This window comes from Pongo abelii, chromosome 13, assembly GCF_028885655.2.
Source record: "Pongo abelii isolate AG06213 chromosome 13, NHGRI_mPonAbe1-v2.0_pri, whole genome shotgun sequence".
NCBI lineage: Eukaryota > Metazoa > Chordata > Mammalia > Primates > Hominidae > Pongo > Pongo abelii.
In genome coordinates, this window is record NC_071998.2 from 120921953 (window position 1) to 120930142 (window position 8190).

The window sequence follows — 8190 nt, forward strand, 5'->3', positions numbered from 1 at the left end:
AGGACTTCAGTGCTGGGGTGCCGGGGGGAGGGACAAGCAGGGGGAGTCAAGGCTGGCAACCAGGAATCCTGCCGGACGGACGTGCTCAGGGACACCCCAGGACTGCAAACCCCAGGAGAGTCCTGACTGGGAACAGGAGAGCAGAGGGAGCAGTCTCCAGTCTTGCTCTAAAGCCTGCTCTGTTCTCTCCTGAAAGAAAAAGGAGATCAAAAGGAAAATTTGCAAGTTAGATTTACCCTCAATTCTATTAAACCACCAAAAACTGTCGGAAAATAATATTAAGGTCTTTTTTTCTTTTTGAGACGGAGTCTTGCTCTGTCGCCCAGGCTGGAGTGCAGTGGCATGATCTCGGGTCACTGCAACCTTCGCCTCCCGGGTTCAAGCAATTCTCCTGCCTCAGCCTCCCAAGTAGCTGGGATTACAGGCATGTGCCGCCACGCCCGCCCGGCTACTTTTTGTATTTTTAGTAGAGATGGGGTTTCACCATGTTGACCACACTGGTCTCAAACTCCTGACCTCAGGTGATCCGCCTGCCTTGGCCTCCCAAAGTGCTGGGATTACAGGCATGAGCAACCCTGCCCGACCCATAATATTAGGGTCTTAACTCCACGAACGCTAGAAATTTCAGCCTGGAAGGCCCATGGAGGCCATTCCCTGTCCTCCCAGCATTGAGGATGGGGGAGGAGAGCCAAGAGGCTCTGGGTGGGAAGGTCTGGCCGGGTCTGTTCAGCCAGTGGGCCCCTCCCCATCCTTCTTGGGCAAGCCCCCAGGTAGATCCAGGGGTGTCCCCAGGTGTGGTCTGGGCCTTCTCAGAAGTGCACTGTTTACAGGGATGGGCTGTTCCTCTGGTAGGATGGACAGCTGCTTGGAGGAGGTGGGTGAACACCATTTTTTTTTTTTTTTTTTTTGAGAGGGAGTCTTGCTCAGTTGCCCAGACTGGAGCGCAACGGTGCAATCTCAGTTCATTGCAACCTCTGCCTCCCGGGTTCAAGCAATCCTGTCACCTCAGCCTCCCGAGTAGCTAGGATTACAGGCACGCGCCACCACCCTTGGCTAATTAAAAAAATATATTTTTAGTAGAGATGGAGTTTCACCATGTTGGCCAGGCTGGTCTCGAACTCCTGAGCTCAAGTGATCTGCCCGCCTTGGTCTCCCAAAGTGCTGGGATTACAGACGTGAGCCACTGAGCTGGCCAGGGGTGAGCAACTCTTATTCCTTGTCTGGGGAAAGAGGGAAAGACAGTGGAGGGAGAGGAAGGACAGGGAGGAGGAGGGAGTCAGAAGAGAAGAAAGCAAGAAGGAGGAGGAAAGAGAGAGGGAAAAACAGAGAGAAGAGGGGGAGAGAGGAGGCAAGCAGAAGGGAGGGAGAGAAGGGAGAAGAGAGGAAGGGGGAAGGGAAAACAGACAGGAGGGAGGGAGGAAGGAGGGAGGGAGACATGAGGGAGTTAAGGGGGAGGGAGGGAACAAGTGGAGAAAGCAAAGGAGAGAGAAGGGAGGAAGGAAGGAGGGGTAAGAAGGGAGGAAGAAGAAAATTAGGGTGTAGAAGGAAGGGGGCAAGAATGTGGAGGGAGGGGAGAAATGAGGGAGGAAGAGGGAGGAGAGAGGAAAGGAGAGAGGAGGAGGGGGAGAATGAGGGAGGGGAGGAGAGGAGAGGGGAGAGGAAGAAGGAAGGGGGAGGAGGCTGTGCCAAGTGGCAGTCACTGGGGAGGGGTGTCCCCACTGTCTGTCACTTCCCTCATAATGGTATCAGCTCCTTCCTGCTGCTGGCCTTGGGCCAGGGATCTCCAGGTGGTGCCCACCTAATCCTCACAAAAGGACTCGACCTCAGTCACCCAGCTCACCAGACCCCAAATCTGGGCAGTTCGCCTGAGGTCTTCCACCCCAGGCCCTCCCTGGGCCTAACCCACAGGTTGACTCAGGAGCCAGGTGCCATGCGTGTCCATGTGTTCATGCGCGTGCTCTGTGTGTGTGTGTGTGCATTTGCGTGTGTGGTTAGGAGTGCAGACCTGGGCAGGACTGGCTGGGCTTGGATCATGGCTTTGCCACCTCCTGGCTGTGTGACCTTGGGTGAGTGACCCAACCTCTCTGTGCCTGAAGTGTGAGGAGTAAATGAGTTAATCAGAGAAATCCCACAGCACAGTGCCTGAAATAGAGTTAGTGTTCAACTTTACCTACTATGATTATTATTCCAAAAAGGCTGACCATGAGATTTCTTTAGGAACGGGCTCTAAACTGGAGGAAAGGGTTTGTGGATGGGTCTCAGAAGGTCCTAGAAGGGCCTAGAACTGGTTGTAAAGTTTTTGTGGTTGGGGGGGGGTGTTTTTCTGGACAAAGCAGGTCCTCAGCTTACAGCATTCTCATGACCCCTCAGGTTGTGTCCCTTGCACCAGGGTGGTGGCACCTCCAGTACTTTGGAGCTTTTATCCCACACTTTTTATTGATTGATTTATTTTTAATTAATTAGTTTATTTTTTAAAGAGATGGTGGTGGGGGGGGTCTCACTTTGTTGATCAGTCTGGTCTCAAATTCCTGGCTTCAAGTGATCTTCCTGCCTTAGCCTCCCGAAGTGCTGGGGTTATGGGTGTGAGCCACACACAGCTTTTGAGGGGCCGTTGTCACCTGCCCCCGGCTAGTCAGGACAGGACCCAAGTTGTCCTGCAGACCTGCCATAGTCACCCACACATGGGGCCACACGTGCTCAGGGAACGTGAGTCCCTTCACTCGGGAATTCTTTAAAGGCTGAGACAGCAACGCACTTTGTAACTAAACGAGCGCCCTTCTCCAGGATGGGGAGGCACAAAACCAGATTTCAAAGGCGAGCTTTGGATAAACAAATACAATAAAAATAATGCTTTGACCTCAAATGCTGAACTGAGCAGCAAACGCAGGCACGTTCAGCCAGCTGATGCCAGTCCTCCCTGGTGACCAGACAGGCCCAGGGGGCATTCCAGGAGCCTCAGTGGTACAGCTGGAGCCTAGGAGACCAGGCACCCACATCAGCCCGGTCCCCCCAGCGAGCCACCTGGCCCCACCCCACCCTCCAGGCCTAGCTGGGACTCCCGCCAGCTCCATCCTGTGGCTCTGTCAGGCTGAGAGGGTCCATTGCCCAAACCTCACCTGCTGAAGCTGGGGGCTTCCCCATCTGGTATCAGGGAGATTGTAAGTCTGTGGTGAGGGGCAGTGCCTGCCTGGGGAACATGAGCCTGCTCCTGCGGGGGCCACTGCAGCTTGGTGAGTTCCAATCCTGATTCTGCTGTGTGGCCTCAGGACAGTGGCTGCACCTCTCTGAGCCTCATGTGGAAATAGGGATCATCACAGTACCTCCTTGGCTCCCTCCTTGGCAGCCCTTGCAATTAGGGCAGGAGAGAAGCTGTGGGGAGGCCGAGGGGGTTTGGTGAGCACGCAGAAGGACATGGATTCCACTGTGCCAAGGCCAGGCTCTGTGCCTGGACCACCAGAAAACCCACGCTTGCTGTGTGACACTCTGGGCTCCGGTTTCTCCATCTATACAATTCAGTGGCCTTGAGAGAGCCTTTTATGAGTTCCTGCTTGGACTGTGAAGTGAGAAGCTAAGTGCAGAAGAGTGTGTACAATACAGAATGCATGTGAAATCCACACGAAAATTTGAAAACCACGCAGGCGCACCCCTCCTTGTATGTGCACAGAATACCTCTGGGAGGTACACAGGAAACTGGGTTACCCAGTGGGAGGGACCAGGGCTAGGTGAGAGGCCAGTGGGGAGGGGCTTTCTTCCCACTGGTTTCTTGTTTGTGCCTTCCAAATGCTGTGCACAAGCACGCTATCTAGTCAATACACAGGTGTTTTTTTTGTTTGTTTGTTTGTTTTTTGAGGTGGAGTCTCGCTTTGCCGCCCAGGCTGGACTGCAGTGGCACAATCTCGGCTCACTGCAACCTCTGCCTCCCGGGTTCACCCCATTCTCCTGCCTCAGCCTCCCGAGTAGCTGGGACTACAGGTGCCCGCCACCACGCCCGGCTAATTTTTTGTATTTTTAGTAGAGACAGGGGTTTCACTGTGTTGGCCAGGATGGTCTCGATCTCCTGACCTCGTGATCCGCCCACCTCGGCCTCCCAAAGTGCTGGGATCACAGGCGTGAGCCACCGTGCCCGGCAGTGTAGGGGTATTTTTAAAGGACTCTCTGGTTGGGCGCAGTGGCTCACGCCTGTAATCCCAGCACTTTGGGAGGCTGAGGCGGGTGGATCACTTGAAGTCAGGAGTTCAAGACCAGCCTGGCCAACATGGTGAAACCCTATCTCTACTAAAAATACAAAAATTTCCAGACATGGTGGCACATGCCTGTAACCCCAGCTACTTGGGAGGCTGAGACAGGAGAATCGCTTGAACCCGAAAGGCGGAGGATGCAGTGAGCTGAGATCGCACCACTGCACTCTAGCCTGGGCAACAGTGTGAGACTCTGTCTCAAAAATAAAAATAAAAGTCCTCTCAAAGCTTTGCTGCTCCTGACCTGCGTGACGCTGGCCCAGCTCCCAGGAAGCTGCCCTGAGGGGTCCTGGGGAGCCATGGCAGGGTTTTGGGGTCAGGCAGGACAAAGCTCACTCCTGACTGTCATCTCCAGGGAGCTGCCCATCTGACCGGCCTCTCTGCAGCCCCTCAGCCTCTCTGCCTGGCCAATTCTTCCAGGAGACCCTCTGTGACCCTCTCACCAGCCCTCCGCCCGGCTGCAGCTCAGCATTGCCATAATTTAGTGTCTGTGTATGGGGTAGCCACAGTCTGTGGGGCCCAGGGTAAAATGAAAAGCAGGACCCCTCATGCCTGATGTATTGCAAATTTCAAGATGGCAACCGCACAGCATGAAGCCTGTGCAGGGCCCTTCTAAGCCTGGGGCCCTGTGCGCCTGCAGGGGTCACACACCTGTGCAGCCGGCCCCATCTATATCTCCCCATTCCAGACACAGGCTATCCGGGACAGAGTTTGCCAGGATAGCCAGCCTGGACACACTGGCTATGGCCCTGCCGTCCACAGCCTTGCTGGGCTAGTGGAAATCTACGCCAGCTTCCTGGAGGAAGAAACCTCAGCCTCAGAGGAGGCAGCTGCTTTGTGCTCCCCTGCACAGCTGCCTGGACCTCCCTTTCTTATATGATTTTTTATCTGGAGCTCAGCTGTGTGACCCTGGTCAAGTTACTTAACCTCTCTGTGGGCTGGTTTCTTGATCTGCAGGGATTGGGCCTACTCCCCAGAGACATGCCCTCCTTCAAGGGCAGGTAAGCTTTAAGCACGGAAGTGTTTAGAGCAGCATCTGCAAATAGCACTTGCTCGATAGCGTTCGTCCTGATTCCTCTGCGATTTCCTGCTGGACCCTGAGCTCCATGAGGTCAGGGCCCGGGTTCATCTTGCTCTCACGGATTCCTAGTTGCCCTGATTAACATGGCCAGATAATCAACATGACCAGAACAGCTGTGGGCTGTGTTAGAAGTTACTAGAAGTTACTTGTGGCCGGCCTGGGGAGGTGACGTCCCCTAGAGAACATGCTTTGAGATGGCTGGAAAGTGTATGGGCCAGGACGTTCCTATTGGAAGATTCTTTTGGGGTTTGCTGCGCTCTTCAGCCATCAGAGAAGTCTTCCCAGAGCCAGGCAGGGGGGGTCCCTGGGAGTTTGGGGGCATCACTGAAGCCCCCTCAGCTGCCAGGTACGGTAAATAAGCCAGAGAAACATTGGTGGATGAGTCTTTAAGGGTGCCCAGGCTCCATGATGGCAGAGGCAGAGGAGCTGCTCCGGGCTGCCATGCTTGGGGTCCGAGTCTGACTGGGAGAATTCCAGAGCCCTAGAGACACCTGGCCCAGCCTAGTGAGTCCAATCCCCGCTTCTGGCCCAGACACCGTCCAGCATCCAAAGCTGGCTCCGATGGGTGGAAACAGCAGTGAGCATCCCCCTTCTTGGTGCTGTTCATAGGGGAATGTTGAGGCTTGTGGGGCTGCCCGGAGGTGGTGTCACATGTCCCCATGGAAGGGTTTCAATGCCTCCAACAGGAAGGGGCAGACCATCTGTCACTTAGGGTATATTTGGGAGGGAAGACAGAAGGACCCAGAGAGGCAGAAATGATGGGAGAGGGTGGGCAGGTGGTGGGGGTGGGGTCGAACAAATGGCCCCGATAAAGACAGAGCAGCTGGAATGAGCGCTGGGCAGCCCCACACGGCTGGGAGGCAGGGTGTGTGGTGTGTGGTGTGTGTGTGTGTGTATGTGTGTGTGTGTGTGTCTGTCTTGGCTAGGGGAACACCAGCCCTTCCCTCTGCCTGCTCAACAGCCCTCCCGTGTCTGTTTCCTCCCCTGGTCCACGCTGAGCGTTGCATCACCAGCCTTCCTGTGGGACCGGAAAGGCAGTAGCAGTCACTTGCCTTTCCCTGTGTTCCTCTGTGTTCTGACCACGCCCCCACCTGGCTGCTGTCAGAAAGTCCAGGTGTCCACTCCATGCCCTGCACACAGGATTGAGGCCCTGCTCTCAGCTCCCAAGGCCTCCCATCCCAGCACTTGTCACTGCATCCTGGAACTGCCCAATTTGAGCGACATTCCCCATGACTCTAGGCTCCCGCGGGCAGGGCTGCCCAGGCAGGTACCCACTCAGGGCCCAGCACGGGTGTGGTACTTGGCTGAGCCTAGGCGGCTCCAAAGCAATACAGTGTATTCCTCCCAGGCTGCAGGCTGGCAGTCCGAGATCAGGGCGCTGGCATGGTCAGGTTCCGGTGAGGGCCCTCCTCCGATTGCACACTGCTGGCCTCTTGCATTATCTGCACAAGGAGGAAGGGGCAAGGCCTTTCTGGGGCCTCTTTTTCTTTTCTTTCTTTTTTTTTTTTTTTAAGACAAAATCTTACTCTGTTGCCCAGGCTGGAGTGCAGTGGCATGATCTCGGCTCACTGCAACCTCTGCATCTTGGGTTCAAGTGATTCTCCTGCTTCAGTCTCCCCAGTAGCTGGGATTACAGGTGCCCACCACCATGCCCGGCTAATTTTTGTATTTTTAGTAGAGATGGGTTTTCGCCATGTTGGCCAGGCTGGTCTCGAACTCCTGACCTCAGGTGATCCACCCACCTCGGCCCCCCAAAGTGCTGGGATTACAGGCGTGAGTCACAGCGCCCGGCCTCGGGCCTCTTTTATAAGGGCAGGAATCCCACTTGTGAGGGCTCCACCCTCATGACCTGATCACCCCTCAACGGCCCCACCTCCTCAAACCATCACATCAGACCTGGGGTTCCAGCATATGAATTTTGGGGGGACACGTTCAGTCCATAACAGAGCTGAATGAGCCGCCTGCAGAATGGCAATCCGCCCGTGGGGCAGCTCCCATCCCTGGAGCCCCACTTGGGGCTGGCTTCCCTTGGGCCTGCATCTACAGGGCTCCCCGGCTCCTGGCTCCCTCCTCTCCCTCCCACCAGGCTTCTGCCTGGAGCCAGCGCCCTCTTCCCCACTCCAGTCGTGGGTCGTGCCCACCAGCCTTGAGGCTTCCAGCTCCTTCCAGACCCTGTGCACCTGCCCAGTTCCACCCTCTCCAAATAAACGCCTCTCCTTCCTTGACCTTGCCTCGATCCTCCCTGCTCCGAGGTGCCCCATGTGCGGCAGGAAGAAGCAGCTTCCACAGGACTGCGGTCAGCAGGAGACGGGGCTTCCCCGTGAAGAGGTGCTGAGTGCGAATGCCCACTCCAACACCTGCTCACTGTGTGATCATGAGAAAGAGTTGAGCCTCTGTGGGCCCTGGCTTCCCCAACAATCAAAGGCTCTCTACCGAGAGCGGCTTAGGAGACAGCTCCTGTGTGTGCTGCCGAGGGCTCTGCTGGCGCAGGACATTTGTAGGACCAGTTCCAGCTCCAGTCGCCACCGCCAGCACGCCCAGGTGAGACCGCCTGAGCCCTCAGGGTTTCAGTGTCCTTATCAGCAAACGGGCTAAGGAGCCAGCTTGCAGGGGTGCAGAGGCGTGGGGAGGTGGGGACACCTAGAAAGGGGCAGTGACCTCCTGCCTCTCCCAGCTCCGCCTTCTGCCTTGGGTCAGAGTCATTCCTCCCCCTCCACCCAACTAGACCGGGCTCCCACTCTCCCCTGCCCTGGCTGGGCACAGGACTGCCCATGGCCAATGGCAGGGGTGGGGGTAGGGGGTGCGCCTGCCTTGATCCCAGCTGCTCAGATGGGTCTGAGTTGGGGGGAGCCGAGCTTTCCTGGCCTCCCC